Source organism: Capsicum annuum, chromosome 7 (assembly GCF_002878395.1).
Source record: "Capsicum annuum cultivar UCD-10X-F1 chromosome 7, UCD10Xv1.1, whole genome shotgun sequence".
Lineage (NCBI taxonomy): Eukaryota > Viridiplantae > Streptophyta > Magnoliopsida > Solanales > Solanaceae > Capsicum > Capsicum annuum.
The window spans coordinates 80337942-80355711 of NC_061117.1; positions in this window are offsets into that span (position 1 = coordinate 80337942).

Genomic DNA, 17770 nt, shown 5'->3' on the forward strand with positions numbered 1-17770 from the left:
GAAAAAATAATACCTAACCGGGCCTTTCATAAACTATCGTTTTCATAGGGTCGGAAGGTTCAATGAATACTTAGCAAATAATAGTTAGAGCCTATACCAATGAAAACCCCCATAAGGTAGATGGATACAAGCACCATACAATATATGGTTAGCAGTACTCATACATATACCTATGCAATCCTATGTAAGGCTGACAGATATAAGGCATACTGGTGATAGGCAATGCACATGTAAGAATGAAATCCACGTCAGCCCATAATACTATAATCGATCCGAGTACCATAAAGTAACCTAGTGTATACACCTCCTTACACTTGATGGCTCATAAAGGAAGGACCTACAGTGACCTCTCTTCTCCAACACAATGGCTCACAGATAAAGAGGCTCTTAGGGTGTTAGAGAGTACTTGTATATACCGGCCTGGTCCTAATATAGGATTTATAATAACCATCATCATCATAATCCACTTTTCCAATACAAGATATATATATACACACACATACACATACATATATATAACATGCAATGGCTAAAAGTATATAAGTTTGTAAATCCATTGACCTAAATAAACTTTGGGACTAAATCAACATAAGAGTATAAAAAGGGTTGAAATCTCTCTTGACTGAGGTAAATAGTAGTAGCAAAATTGTGGACCAAAATCTATCATGATCAAATCACGAAAACATCATTATTTTCTCAAAGTCTCATAAGTTATTCTTTTAGGTGGTATGACTCCCGTCATGAAGAATCTATTTTAAAGGTAAAAGTGGGTAATAAATCCCTTTATTGAAAAAGAGTAGTAAAATCATAGTTTTAGTTGGAATTGTTCCATTTTCTTTGTAAGTGATCATGGATGTACCGATTCTATGCATGCCATCACAAGTATCCAAATAATATGATTATAAGCATCAATATGTCTATAAACTATGGCCACTACCTTCATAAGGATAAATAATTCTGGGAATCCAACCAATATCATAATAACAGCCTTGGGCCTAATAATATATATCCGACATAATCATACCATCATAATCCGAGGGAATACCATCATAATCCACCAACTAACCTATTAAACACTATACTAAAGGTTCATTAGTCTCAACTATGTCTAATATACTAGAAACCTAAGGTAATAGGATCATAAAGTATAATAACTAGTTCACCTTAAGGGTCAATTCACCATTTAATCACCAAGATTATGATTTTAGCTAAGTTACATTGTTCTACCCACAATCACATCCTAATATCCTTATTTAACATGCAACATATATAAAACACTATCTCAAGAGGAAGAGTATTCAGAAGCCTACCTCGATGTCGAACCAAAATCCTTGAATAATTTATAAATTATCCATCTTCATTCCATACTCCCAAAATGCCATCATGCAATCAAAATAGAAATATACATATTTCTAGGAGTAAAATGAGACCTATATTGTTATATTATGGTTGGATCAAATTTTAGGTCAAGAACGAGCCCATGGGGCCCACAAATAAAATCGACAAACCCATCTCGAGATTCCTCAAAGGACAAGGAATATGTGCTAAAAATCCAACAAAAAATAGAGCACAAATTGGATTTCAAATTAATCCTCAAAATTTAGAAATTTAAGATTCTAATTTCTATGAATTTTACCAAGAACTTGGATGGAAATTAAAGGAAAAATTAATGGAAAATGACCAAAAAGAGTTAGGTTACCTTACCTTAACTTATATGGATGGTTTTCCACCCTTTTCCCCTCTTTAAGCTCTCAAATTGGTGCAAAAATAGTGGGAGAATAAACAAAAAATTGGGTGGGGAAAAGGGGATTTAAAGTCACCAAGTGTCACTTACGCAACTCCAGCATCACTTAAGGAATTTGGTAAGGCCGATGGACACCGCTTAAGCAACTGTTAGGCTGCTTAAGCGGACATAGTCATCACCAAGGGTAAACATATCCTAAAATTAATATTTCAGAGCTTGTGGCACTTTCAGAATTCACATATGAGATCATCTACTTGGAGTTTTAGTTCAAGACCAAATACTAAACAACGAAAGCTCCAAAATAGAAAAATGAGCCTAAAATCTAAACAAACTATCTGATAAACATACCGATAGTTCTAGAAAGTCATAAATAAATTGTAGCTTTTGTCGAAAGAATTAAAATATTGGAATTCAATGAAATAACTGGGAGGGTCATTACATTGGGATATTTTAAAGACCAATTTTAAGACTCGATACATTTATTATGAGTTTTTCGTCATGTCCTTTAGGTTAACCAATACCCCATTCGCATCCCATTCGCATTTATGGAGTTGATAAATCAAGTATTTTTACTGTATCTCAACTCTTTTGTTATTATATTTATAAATGACATCTTGGTTTATTCCAAGAGTGAGCTCGATCATGAAGAGAATTTTGGATTGTTCTCGAGAGATTGAGGGATAAGAAGTTGTATGCTAAGTTATCCTAATGTGAGTTTTAGTTGGAGTATGTTTCTTTCTTAGGTTATGTGGTGACCATGGATGGTACTATGTTTGATCTGACCAAGATCTGACCAAGATTACAGTAGTTCGTGATTGGGCTATGCCTACTTATCCTATCGATATTTGGACTTTTATTGGTTTGGAAGGTTACTGCCAGTGCTTTGTTGAGGGTTTTTCATCTATTGCATCCCCTTTGAATAAGTTGACCTAAAAGAAGATTTCCTTCTATTATGTGATGCTTGTGAGGTGATCTTCCAAAATCTCAAGGATTTATTGACCTCAACTTTTATCTTGACATTGCCTAAGTAGGGGATGGGGTTTATAGTCATTTATGATGCTTCAGGTTTTCGGTTAGGTATTGTGGTCATGTAGGAGGGTATGGTGATTACATATGATTTTTGTCAATTAAAGCCCCCATGAAAGGAATTATCCTACCCATGATTTAGAGTTGTGCACATTTGTATTAGCTTTGAAGTTGTAGAGGCGCTACTTGTAAGGAGTTTGTGGGAAGATCTTCTCTAATCATCATAGCCTTTAGAATTTTTTTACCCAGTGAGATATTAATATGAGGCATTACCATTGGCTTGAGTTTCATAAGGACTATGATCATACTATTCTTTATTAATCAGGCCAGGCTAATGTGATCGCGGATGCCTTGAGTCGATAGTTAACTAGCATGAGTAGCTTGAAGAATTATTTGACCTAAGAGTGGCCCTTGTCTCTAGAGATTTAATCTTACGCTAACTAGAAGGTTAGGCTTGATATCTTAAAACCTAGGTGTATTTTGGCATTTATGAAGGATGAACCACCTTGATGGAGTAGATTTAAGTTCATTAGTTTAATGATGATAGTTTGAGAGTGATTTAAGATAAGGTATTAAGTGGAGAGGTTAAGGAAGACTTACTTGATTCAGGTGGTGTTCTGAGGATTAGAGGCTGATGAAATTCAATAAGGGGGAGTGAATTGAAATTTTTTTGTGATTCGACTACTGACTCCTTTCAATCGACTCACTTCCAGATCAGTGTATTTCAAAAAAAAATAGATTTAACACAATTAAGCAAAATAAATAGTTAAGCACAAAGTAAAGACACAGATATTTATCCTGGTTCAAAATATCAATGTGGTTCCTACATCCAGTTCCTTTGGGTTTCAAAGTTTCCTTAGATCTATCATTGTCGGGCTTCAACACAATGAAAGAAAACAAGTTCTGAAGACTTATTTTGCTCTTCAGATCTTTTGAAAATGCTTCAGTTGATGTTACAAAGTTGACTCGGTCCTACTCTTTATATAACAATTGTAAACTAAAAGTTACAAAGCCTTGTGAGACAAAGATTGAGACACTTTTATTTTTCTCCGTGAAGTTGCACGACCTGTGTCCATCTTCAGTCTTCTTTTTTTATAGTCTTTTGCTACCAATTTTCATAAGCAAACCTAAGGGATTTCTTACCAATCAAGGATTTGAACATAGTGCAGTTTCCACAATTGTACATGTCCATATCATATATGTCTACATAATAGTTGTGGCCTTTCTTTTTTTTAATTTATGTCCTGATTGATTTGGTTTGTCGTGATTAAGGGATTTTCATCCGTCTTTCATTTCTAAGATATTTTATTGATTTGCTTGCGATACTGTTTGAATGTTAGATCCTTATTTTCATGATTGAATGTTCTTCTATTTTTGGAACTGGTTCTCTTACTTGCATCTATGTTGAGTTAGTCTTTTAAATCCTCTATATCTTTGGTTGTGATACCCTTCAACCTTCCAATATCTTTTTTTTCTTTTACTCGATCATGGTGATTGATCTGAATTTTTGTGATTTTTGAAGCTGCGATTCTCTTTTCATTTGGTCTCATTATGACTGATTTACTCAGATGTCGTGGATCGTGAATTGATGTCCTTTCAACATTAGCAGTCCTCAATATCCTTCAAAGATATACTTGTTAGTTTGTCATTATTGAACTTAGACTTAGGAGTCTATGTAATACCCTAAAGTTTCCTAACTAATTTTTTTTCCCCAAGAATGTCAAGTATTAGCTTCTTAATTGAATGATGTTTATTCCATGAGGAATTTTCAAAATGTCCATTGATTACCGTCAGATCAATAAAGTCATGCTCAAGAACAAGTATCCACTTCTCAGAATTGATAACTTGTTTGACCAACTTCAGGGTGCCAGCTATTTCTCTAAGATAGACCTCAAATCAGGATACAATCAGCTCAGAGTCAGAGAATGTGACATTCCAAAGATAGTCTTTCGTACTCGGTATGGTCATTTTGAATTCTTAGTTATGTCCTTTGGTTTTACCAATGCCCCAGTAGCTTTCATGGACTTAATGAACTGAGTGTTCAAGCAGTACTTTGACATGTTCATCATAGTCTTCATAGATGACATTTGAGTATATTCCTTCAGTGAGCGTTATCATGCAGACATCTCAGAATCATACTTCTGACTATCAGAAATCACCAGTTGTTCACCAGTCTTCATAGAATCATTTTCGGTGATGGCATTAGGGTTGATCCTCAAAAGACCGAAGCAGTAAGAAACTGGCCCAAACTTGTCTCTCCCTGAGATATCAAGAGTTTCTTGGGTTTGACTGGCTATTATGGATGGTTTGTTGAGGAATTTTCTTCTATTGAATCCCCTATGTCCAAATTGACTCATAAGAAAGTCAAGTTTCAGTTGTCAGATCCTTGTGAGAAAAGTTTTTAGGAGTTAAAGACTCGACTCACCTCATCTCCAGTCTTGGCTCTTCCCAATGGTTTAGATGGGTTTGTAGTGTATTATGATACATCCAGAATAGGTTTGAGTTGTGTCCTCATATAGCATGGTAAGGTCATAGCCTATGCCTCCAGACAACTTAAACTTCATGAGATGAATTATCCTACTCGTGATCTTGAGTTTGCAGCCATAGTTTTTGCCTTAAAGATTTGGAGGCATTATCTATATAGTGTTCATGTAGATGTGTTCACAGATCATAAGAGTCTTCAGTATGTCTTTTCTCAGAAAGATCTCAAAATTGTTAGAGAAGGTGGTTAGAGCTCTTGAAAGATTATGACATAAGTTTTCTTTATTATCTGGTCAAGGCCAATGTCATGGTAGACACTCTCAGTAGACTATCTATTGGTAGTGTTACTCATGTTGAAGACAGTAAGAAGAAGTTAGCTCAAGAAATCCACAATCTTGCCAGACTAGGCATTCGCTTAGTCGATACGGAGGAGGGTGACATTTGGGTTTAGAGTAGTTAAGAATTATCTTTAGTTTTTGAGGTGAAAGGAAAGAAAGATAGAGACCCTAGCCTTGTCAAGTTAAAAGAGTCAGTCAAGGATTAGAAAGTAGAGGTTTTCTCCTAAGAGGGAGAGGTTTTCTCCTGGGGGGGAGATGGTGTTCTGCATTGTCAGGGTCTTTTGTGTGTTCCAGGTATAGATGACTTGAGTCAGCGAATTCTTACAAAAGTGCATGGTGCGTGCTACTCTATTCATCCAGTGGCCACTAAGATGTACTACGACTTATGGGAGATCTATTGGTGGAGTGGGATGAAAAGGGATGTTGCATAGTTTATGGCTAAGTGCTCTACATGTCAGTAGGTTAAGATAGAGCATCAGGAGCCTAGTGGGTCCATGCAGGAGTTCAGTATTCCTACTTGGAAGTAGGAAGATATGAACATAGCTTCGTGATGGGTTTGCCTCATACTCATCACCAACATGATTCAGTTTGGGTCATTGTAGACAAAATGACCAAATCATCTCATTTCCTTCCAGTCCAAACCTCTTATTCAGCTAAGGATTACGCCAAACTCTACATCAGTGAGTTGGTCAGATTGTACGGTATTTCATTATCCTTTATCTCAGACAGAGGTATCCATTTCACCTCTTATTTTTAGAAAACATTCCAAAAGGGTCTTGGTACCCAAGTTAATCTCCGTACAACCTTTCATCCTCAGACAGATGGTCAATCATAAAGGAACATTTAGACCCTAGAAGATATGCTAAGGGAATGTGAAATTGATTTCAAGGGTATTTGGGATGACCTCTTGTCTTTGATTGAGTTTGCATACAATAATAGCTATCATTCTATTGTTTGGATGCTACATTTGAAGCTCTCTATGGTAGGAGGTGCAGATCTCCAATTGGTTGGTTCAAAGTTAGTGAGGCCTCAGTTATAGGACCTGACTTAGAATTCGATGCCTTGGAGAAAGTCCAGTTGATCAGAGAAAGACTCTAGGCTGCTCAGAGCCAACACAAGTCTTATGTAGATGTGTGTAGAAAAGATCTCGAGTTTGAGATTCAGCAAGAAGGGAAATCTCTATCCCCAATATGTCGGTCCCTTTAAATTTCTTAGTCAATTCGGCAAGGTAGCTTATAAGCTTGAATTACCTTCAGATCTAGCCTCAGTTTATCCCGTCTTCTATGTCTCTTAGCTCAAAAAGTGCATAGGTGACCTAGCCGTTATAGTCCCTATTCAGAGTATAGATGTTCAGAACAGCCTCTCTTATAAAGAGATTCTAGTTTAAATTCTAGACTATCAGACTCATAGATTGAGGAACAAAGAAGTCCCTCTAGTCAAAGTTCTTTGGCAAAATCAGTTCGTTGAGGGAGATACTTGGGAAGCAGAAGCAGACATGCGAAACAAGTATCCTCACCTCTTCTCCACTAACTCAGATCTAGCTCAAGGTAACAATTCACCTTAAGCTTTTCAGTTTTCATGTCCAGATTTCAGTAACAACTTGGTATCAATCTCATGTTTAGGATTCTATTTTTTAAAACTTGGTACTAAGTACCATTTCAAATCCAATTATATGTTCATCCATCAGGTTAGTCATATGTTCATGCATCAGACATGCATTCTCCCTATGAGAAGACTCAGTAATTAGAAATCTCAGTCATGTAATAAGTTTCATCCTGTATTCATGCATCAGACATGTGTGATTAGCTTATCAATACTCTCAGTCATGCATTCATGTATCAGCTAAGTCATGAAATCATGCATCAGATATGCATGCTCTGTATGAATCTCAGAAATGTCAGTTATGTTAGTCATGTTTCATTGTTCATGTTCAGTGTGTACTTTGGGTTATCGTTTCTCTTTTCTCAGTCAGTCTCATTCGAGGAAGAACATTCCCAAGGGGGAGATATTGTAATACCCTAAAGTTTCCTAACTAAATTTGTTTTTGTCTGAAGAATGTCAAGTATTAGCTTCTAAATTGAATGATGTTTATTACATGAGGAATTTTAAAGATATTTACTTTTTTATCATGTGGTAAATTCAATAAGCTTTCCATCGATATAAAATTCTCCTAAATACGATAATCGGGTAAGAAATGATGACTATTTCAAGTTTCCATCGAAAATCAAGGCCATATTAGTCAGTGGCACGCCGCGCTACAGGAGAAAAATGACAATTTTGAAATTCCAGTAGGGGTCTGTGATAGTGGTGCATCACACCAAACTTCCAGGTTGCAAATGAAGTGGCACGCGATGGCTTCGCATCACGCCATCCCTCAATTTTTCAGTTGTCAAATTCCAGTGACACGATGCGATAGTGCCGCATCGCGCTAGGCATCCAATTTGGGAAAATTTTTACTAAAAATAAAATGATTGATCCAGGGTTAAAAGGGTCAATTTTCCACCCCTATTTAAGCCCTTTAACACGAGATTCAACTATTTGGAATCCAAAATATACTAGTTCTCTCAATTTTCTCTCAAGAACAAGCTAGGGTTTTAATTGGTGATTCAATTTCAAGAAAGTCTCTCCATCAATCTTCACTAAATCAAGAACTAAGGTATGTGTTATGTTTATTTATGGATTCCTTTCATCCATAAAGCTCAAGAACCTTATTTTAAATTATGAATTATGATATTTATGTTGTGGGTTGGTTCTAACCATGTTTATCTTGTTGTAGGATTCCCAAGTTGTCATATTTATGTGTTTGTCATGAAACTACATTAGCAAGTGAGTGAAATCCATAAATTGAGTTATTTATAATCTGTCAATTTGATGATTATGCCTATGCCCTAAGGGTTCATGCAAGGTGTTTGATAAAATGCCTAGGAAGATAGAAATTGTGTACTATAGCTAAATTGTGATGCAAAATAACTTCCATGCTATTCTTATGTATTGAAATTGGTTTGTTGGATTGCTCATGAGTTAGCCTTATGAAATTATGCTATGTATACATGCTATCTTATTCACGTACCAAGCTATGATAACCAAATGCCCATGAAATATCTTCAATTATTGTATTATGGATTGTTGATTCTAGTCATGTATTCAAGAAAGTTATGCATTATCAGTTCCCTTCCATTGAGTCCTGGGGGTACTTGTACCTGAAAAATATAGCTGTGTGCCTATATTTAGTGTCATTTTTTCATGATATCCTCAGTCAAGCCATGATCTATAGAACTCAGTCAGTCATGTGACTCAGGAAATCTCAATAATTCAGTACTCTCAGTACTATTCTGCCAGTCAATGGAATTAAGTTAATTCAGTCCAGTTGAGTCTAGTAATCCATGTTCAGTGTCTATTTAGATGGGAGTAGGAATTAGCACCGAGTGAACCCAAGGATGGGAACTCACCTATTATATAAGGGTGTGATACATAGAAGTAATCCTTGTATTCATGAACTACGTAGCCAGCATAGGTTGAAACATCATAGCCTGCTATATGAGGGTAGATGAGGTGGCTTAAAATGTTATATGAGGGTTCCCACCATTCTCACTAGAGTTACCCATTATATGAGGGTTACTCACATATTGTCCCTACTAGTGGCGCGGTACTGACACCCTTCCAATTGGGGTTACATATTAGACCCCAACTCAGCTATAATGGTGTATTAGGGGCATGTTGGTTAGGTGACTACTTCCCATAGTTTTAGTTATAGAATCAGGACTGCTAGATACAGTCATTCAGTCTCAGTAATAGAACTCAGATAGTTCTACAAAATTTAGGATTGTCATATACAGTCAACTCAGAATTGTATGGAACTCAGCTAGTTAGTCAGATGTAGTTATCATTAAATTTATGTTATCACGATCTCAGATGTAGTTACTATGTAATCATGCATGTATTCTCCCGTTCATATTAGTCAGTTAACTAGTATTGTTCATGCATATGAACCCCATGTATTCAGCCTACCTCACATGCATACCAGTATATTCAAAGTACTGATGTATTGCGCTATGGCATCTTATACCATAGGTTCAGAAGCACGAGCTCTATATCATCAGTAGCATCCCAGTCTCAGCAGGCAGAGTAGCAGTGAGTCCTCATATTTAGAGGAAATTATCATTATTTTATCATCTCATTAATTAATTTATTAGTTGGAGTTAGTTGTGGACATGTCTCATCAACTCCTTATTCAGAAAGTTCAGCCAGTTAGAGGTGTTTTAGACTATCATGTTCAGACATTTATTTCAGTATTTTAGGCATTTCATACCCCATCCATATGTTATGATTTATCAGATATATTATATTCTTGAACCTTATGTTTTTTCAGTTCATGTTTCCACAATCATATAGTATATTATGCAGTATACGATACAAATATCAGTCATGGGTTAGCTTGTGGTCCTTCGGGTTCATGAGCACTGTGTAGAATTCTGGATAGCATATTGAGGGAATTACAGTCTAACAATCTCCCCTTTTTTGATAATGACAAACAAGAGTAAACACCAGTTAACTTCTCTTTCTGTCGCTTGCTCCCCTTAACTTGTACAAGTATTGTTCTAACTTTTATGTAACATCAGTTGAATTTCTTTGCTCTCCCTAGCTGGTAGGTGACTCTGATGTTTCTTCTTTCTCCCCCTTTGACATAATAAAAAAGAAACAGCACCCAGGCAACATGTAAACAAAGAAATCCACATATAGAGATACACATAGAAAGAGTTGTGATGACTCCTTTTTTAGAAGAGGTGTACCAAACAAATGTTAATTTAGAATTTTTTTATATATAGAAAAAATCACTACAGAAAACTGTTCAAGAGAGGACTTAAAGATCATTAGTGCGAAGAATTCCAAGCCTTTTTTCAAGGGAACAAAATCTTTCCTATAGCTGGAGTTTTGTGAAAATATCTGCTATTTGATTTTTAGAGTCAACAAATTTTACAGTAAAATCACCATTTTCAACATTATCTCAAATAAAATGATATTTAATATCAATATGTTTAGCCCTAGAGTGATGCACAGTATACTTAGATAAGCTAATAGAACTGATGTTATCACACATAATAGGAACAGATTCAAAAGATAAGTCAAAGTCAAGAAGCTAATGCATAATCCATAAGATTTGAGTACCACAACTTTTGACAGCTATATATTCAGCTTTAATGGTTGAGAAAGAAACAAAAGTTTAATTTTACTATGCCATTAGATAAGGGCATTACCAAGAATTTGACATGTTCTACTAGTGCCTTTTTTATCATTTTTATCTCCTACAAAATCAGCATCTGAATAACTAATTAAATAAAAATATAAGGAGCAGGGATACCATAGTCCAAAGTCTTGAGTTCCAATTAGATATTGGATGACCCATTTGACGGCAGTGAGATAAGACTCCTTGGGAGTCAACTGGAATTTGGAACATTTATACACACTAAACATAATGTTCGGTCGACTTGCAATCAGGTAGAGTAGAGATTTGAACATCCCCCTGTACATTTTCTCATCAATGTCTTTTCCGGACAAGTCTGAATCAGTGCCTGTGGATGGTTTCATAGGTGTTTCATAGGCCTTTTCTATTTCCATACCAAACTTTTTGATGAGTTCTTTTGTGTACTTGGCTTGACTGATGAAATTGCCTTTGAGAGTTTGTTTGATTTGTAATCCCAGAAAGAATGCAAGCTCACCCATAAGACTCATTTCGAATTTTCGTTTCATCAAATTAGTAAAGTTCTCACATATAGAGATGTTAGAACTACAAAAAATTATATCATCAACATAAATTTGCACAATGAGAAGATCTGAATCAAGTTTTTGTATGAACAGAGTTGTATCAATTTTACCCCCTTGAAAATTATTGTTTAGTAAAAAAGTACTCGATCATTCATTCTATGCTTTTAGAGATTATTTAAGGCCATAGAGTGTTTTTGATAATTTGAAAACATGATTTAAATATGATGGATCTTCAAATTCAACAGGTTATTTTACAAAAACTTCCTCATGAATAAAACCATTTAAGAAAGCATTTTTTATATCCATTTGATATGAATTAAAATATTTGAATGTGTCAAAAGCTAATAAAATTCATATTGACTCCAACCTTGCCATAGGGGCAAAGGTCTCATCATAATCAATACCTTCCTACTGGGAGTAGCCTTGAGCTACAAGTCAGACTTTATTTCTAATAAATTTACCTTTATCTAATTTATTTCTCTAGACCCATCTGGTTTAAATTATTAAGCAGTTTCTAGGTCTTTCAACTAGAGTCCAACCTTGATTTTGTTCAAACTGATCCAGTTCTTTCTTTAAAGCTTTAACCCATGATTCATCCTTGAGGGCCTCATCGGTTTTCTTGGGTTCAATTTGAGAAACAAGGGCGGCAGCTGCTTGTCTTCTTAATTATACTCTTGTTTGCACTCTATCCTCTAGATTATTGATGATGAGTTTATTTGGATGTCTGGCATCATGCTTCCTCTTTTTTTGGAACATTTGGCTTTACCATTTTTGCTTTAGGTGTCGACTTTTGGGAGGGTTTAGTCAACTTATCTTGTGATGGCTCAGAGATTGTGTTGTTACTTTCCTCAGATCGCAGATTACCCACTTATTCTTCATCAGCACTCAAACTCATAGAGAAGTGATTAGATTCATCAAATATAAAATGCATAGATTCCTCAACACACAAAGATTTTTTATTAAAGGCCCTATAGGCATGACTGGTGGGAGAGTACCCTAGAAAAATACCTTCAACACTTCGAGGATCAAATTTTCCCAAGCTATTCCTATCATTATTGTGAATAAAGAAATTGCAGCTGAAGGGATAGAAATAACTGATGTTAGTCTTCTTTCCTCTCCAGAGTTCTTAAGGGGTTTTCTTTAGGATAGGTCAGATCAAGCACTTATAAATAATATGACATGAGGTGTTTACTACTTATGCCCAGAAATGATCTGGAGATTATTTTCTAACGAGATTGACCTAGTAGTTTCCGGGAGAGATCAATTCTCGCTCTACTACACCATTTTGCTGAGGGTTTGAGGTGAAGAGAAGTTCTGAGAGTATACATTTTGAGCACAAAACTCCATAAATGCCTTATTTTAGAATTCTCCTCTATGATCAATGTGAACATAAGTGATGAGGGTTTTGGTTTCTCTCTGTACCTTTCTATAAAAAATGTCAATCTTTGAAAGCCTAATGCTTATGATCAAGGAACATTATCAAAGTAAAACCTAAATAATCATCAACTATGACAAACATATATCTCTTTCCATCAATGCTTGCAATTTTTGTGGGGCCAAACAAATCCTTGTGGATTGTTTAAAGAGGCTTGGTAGTGGAGACAATGTCTTTGACTTTGAATGATGTCCGGGTTCACTTCCCCAATTGGCAGGCATCACAAATATGATCCATTTTAAACTTGAGTTTTGGTAGACCCTTTACCGATTTGAGTCTAGAAACTTCTCAATGATATGCATGCTAGCATGCCCGAGATTTTTGTGCCACAACCAAGTATCATTGGCTTGCACAGTGAGGCAAGCTAAGGTAGTAAAATTAGGACTATTTAAAATATAAATAGTCTCAATGTGTTCAACAATGAGAGAGATGACTCTTTTGCCGTGTTTGACTGAGCAATTTTTGGCTTTAAAGAGTACTTTGAATCCGGCATCACAGAGCTGATTGATCCTGAGCAGATTGTGTTTGCGGCCATCTACTAGATATACTTCTATAACTTCGCATGGTGGGTTGAGTTTTACTGGGCCAACTCTGATAATGTTACCTCTAGAAATTTTTTGTGAATCTTACTGATCCCCCATCTATTCTATCTAGAGTAGAAACATTTTATTTTTTTCTGATCATGTGTTAGGAACATCACTATCAATGACCCATGTTTCCTTTTTATAGATCTTGAGGACCTATTCCGATAACATAAGAAAATCAGTTTAGTTTAGGTACCTAAGTTGTCTTGGGTCCTTGGGGGTTAGATGTGCTTCCTTTGGGCCTCCAAACCCACACACTTTTAGTCTTATTCCTATAGATGTATGATTTGTACCCTCTTTGTCCACATACAAAATAGATAGGTCATCAAGAAGAAAAGGAGATCTTAGCTGATTTAAACGGTTCTGATAAGGAACTAGATTTGTTTTTAAAAGATTGGATTTTACAAAACTATGCCTAGGAGTTTTCTTAATACTATTTAGCTTTATTTTTACATCATCAAGCTCTTCATGAAGAAACTTAATTTAAATTTAATATGCTTCAATTTTTATTTGATTACTTCTCCGTTCCTCCTCAAGTTTTCATTTAAATCAGGCTTCACAACTTTTCTTTTCTTAATCAATTTTACTATATTTATCTATAACCTTTTGAAGCTTGTCAGTTATCAAATCTAAGTTAGAGTAAAGAATATTACACTTGTGACAATCATGTATTCTTACCTCGCTAGATTCTTGTTGCCATGAAACATATATTGGCAGCTTCTACTTCTTCTTTGGTTTCATATTCACACTATAGGCTCCAAAGTTTTGATTTCTTTTTGATGATCTTCTCCTTAACTTGGAACAAATATGTTTAAAGTGACCAGGCCTTCCACAATAATAACAACAATCATCGTTTCTAGTGGAATTATTATTTTGACTCCTTGGGATCTCTGTTGTCTCTGTCTTATGATTTGCATTAATCCATAATTTGTGAGAGCCATTCCTTTACCATTAGCCTCTTCAATAATGTCCACTTCTTTGATTGGAGTAGCATTGAAGGCTAATGGTTTATTCTTCTCATCCTTGTTGTACCTATTAATATAATTTTTCTCATAAGAAATAAGGTTACCTCATAGTTTGTCATATTTTATGTTGTAAAGATCTCCATTTTCTAGAATGGCAACCTTGGTTTCCCAAATCTTTGGAAGACTTCGGACCAGCTTCTGGACTTACAGGTTATGTAGATAGATCATCCCCAGTGATTTTAGTTCACATATAATCTTACTGAATCTGGTAAACATTGTTTCAATGTCCTCATTCTTTTCCATTTTTAACAACTCATATTCATTGACTAGGGCAACAATTTTTCATTTCTTGACTTTAGTGGTTCCTTCATAGGTTACCTCCAGTTTGTCCCATATTTGTTTTGCGGTTTCATAAGTTGATAGCTTATCGTATTATTCCTTGCTAACTACATACAAAAGTAAACTTATAGCACGTCCATTAGTTTGAATTTCCTCTTGTTGTTGTTTGGTGACCTTGAAGCTTTCAAGGTCTTCTATATCAGAACTACTAGGTTCTTTGTCTTTGTCTTTGTCCTTTGACTTCTCTTTAAGTCGTAGAATCTGCTTTGGACCCTTCTTGATGACAACCCAGGCTTGAAAGTCATTTGATTGGACAAATATTTTGAACCAATTATTCAATTAAGAGTAATGTTGTCCATTAAAGTATGGTGGTCTTTTAAAGGAATGATCATCTTGAATAAGAGCATCGGGAATTTGATAATTAGTCATTTGATCTTTGGCTCACTTACGGTTAAGCATTGTTGTTGATGAAACTTACTCTAATACCAATTGAAATTCAAGAGGGTTGAATTGAAAATTTTTTGTGTCAAATATTGACTCTATTCATTCAACTCTACTATAGATCAATGCACTTCACAAAACAAATTAGATTTAGCACAATTAAGAAAATAAATAGTTAAGCACAAAGTAAATACACAGAGATTTATCCAGGTTCAGAATACCAATATGGTGCCTACTTCCAGTCCCCTTGGGTTTCAAAGTTTCCTTATATCATTCAATGTTGGGCTCGAGTACAAAAAAAGGAAGCAAGTTCTGAAGATTTATTTTTCTCTTCAAATCTTGTGACACAGCTTCAATCAATGTTACAAAGTTGACTAGATTCTACTCTTTATAAAACAATTGAATAATAAAAGTTACAAAACCTTTTGAGACTAAGATTGAGACACTTTGATTTTTCTCCTTGAAGTTGCATGACCTGTGTCCATCTTCAATCTTCTTCTTTTATAGTCTTCTGCAACCATTTTTTTATAAGGAAACCCAAGAGATTTCTTCTAATCAAGGATTTGAATTGATTCCTTTATTGAGAGATGGCACCATAATGTATGTCCATATAAGATATGTCCATACGTGGTGTAATTCGACAATTGTACATGTTCATATTAGATATATCCATATAACGGTTGTATCCTTCCTTCTTATTTCTTTATATCCTGATTGATTTGGTTTGCCTTGATTCTGGAATTGTGATCCGTCTTCCATTTCCAAAATATTTTATTGATTTTCTTGTCATACTATTTAAATGTCCTGATCCTCATTTTCATGATTAAATGTTCTTTTATTTTTTGAGTTGGTTCCCTTGCTTGCTTTTATGTTGAGTTAGTCTTTTTTACCCTCCATATCTTTGGGTGAGATACCCTTCAACCTTACAACATCCTTTTTCTTCTTTTACTTGATAATGGTGATTGATCTGATTTTTCATGATTTTAAGGCTGAGATTCTCCTTCTATTTGGTCTTATTGTGACTGATTTACTTGGATTTCGTGGATTGTGAATTTATGTCTTTCCAACATTAGCAGTCTTCAATATCCTACAAAGATATACTTGTTAGTTTGTGATTATTGAAATGTAGACTTAGGAGGCTAATAGTTGAGTTTATGTATGGAGAGTGGGTGATTAGATTTGATAGATTTTAGAAGAGGAGTCTTGTTTTATAGATTCTATCCATTCAGGAGTGACTAAGATGTATCATATTTGAGATAACATTACTAGTGAGATGGTATGAGGAAGGATATAGCATATTTTGTAGCTCATTGCCTATGTTGCCAGTAGGTAAACGCAGAGCTTTTGAGGCATGGTGGTTTGCTTTAGAGGTTACCCATTCTCGAGTAAAAATAGGAATGGATAACTATGGACTTCAAGATAAGGTTGCCTTGTACTTTTTATGCATCTGATAGTGTTTGGGTCATCATGGATTAAGTGATCAAATTTGCTCATTTTATTCCAGTTCAGGTTTCTTTCAGTGTTCAGAGGTTGGCCCATATCTGTATTTTTTAGATAGTTCTTCATGGTGTGCCAGTGTCTATAATCTAATATCAATATTTAGTGTTCACATTTCACTTTTGGAAAAGTTTTTAATAGGAGTAGGGTACCCGGGTTGATCTTAGTATAACTTTCACCCCCACATTTCACTTCAGTTATCAGTATTCAGTATTTCATATTTTAGATTACATTAAGAATATGTTTTATGTTTAGTCATGCATCTTCAGCAGTTACAGTTTTTATTAATTCTATTTAGTAAGTCATGCTATTTATATTCAGACAATTATTACTCATGTTCATGAAACCATGCATATCAGCCTATCTCATTTAGCATACCAGTAGGTATCTCTGTTGTAGCCAGGCAGGTATATAGGAACTTTCCGGTCATAATATCTCAGAAAATAACTTCAGTGGATCTTGTAGAGTTACATATGATAGATTTTGATGTCATTCTTGGCATGTATTGGATCCACTCATGCTATGCTTCAGTTGATTGCAGAAATAGTATAGTTTATTTTCAATTTCTAAATAAACCAGTCCTTAAGTGGAGAGGTAGTACTATAGAGCTTAGGCATCAACTTATTTCATACCTTAGAGCGAGAAAGATGATATCCAAGGGGTATATTTACCATCTTGTCTGAGTCAAAGACTCTAATTCTGAGGCTTCAACACTTAAGTTAGTTTTAGTGATGAGGCAATTTCCAGATGTTTTCCTTAAAGATCTTCTCGGAGTTCCTCCCGAAAGGGAAATTGACTTCAGAATAGACCTTCTTCCAGATACACAACCTATCTCTATTTTGCCATATAGAATGGCTTTACCCAAAATCAAAGAGTAGAAAGATCTTTTAGATAATGGATTCATCAGGCCCAACATTTCCCCATAGGGTCCACTAGTCCTATTCATGCGCAAGAAAGACGGTTCTCTTAGAATTTGTATTGACTATCATCAGTTGAACAAAGTCACAATAAAAAATAAATATCCACTTCCCAGAATTGATGACTTGTTCGACCAACTTCACGATGCCAGTTATTTTTCTAATAAAGGCCTCAGATTTGGCTATCATCAGCTCAGAGTCAGAGAATTTGACATTCTGAAACAACTTGCAGAACTTGGT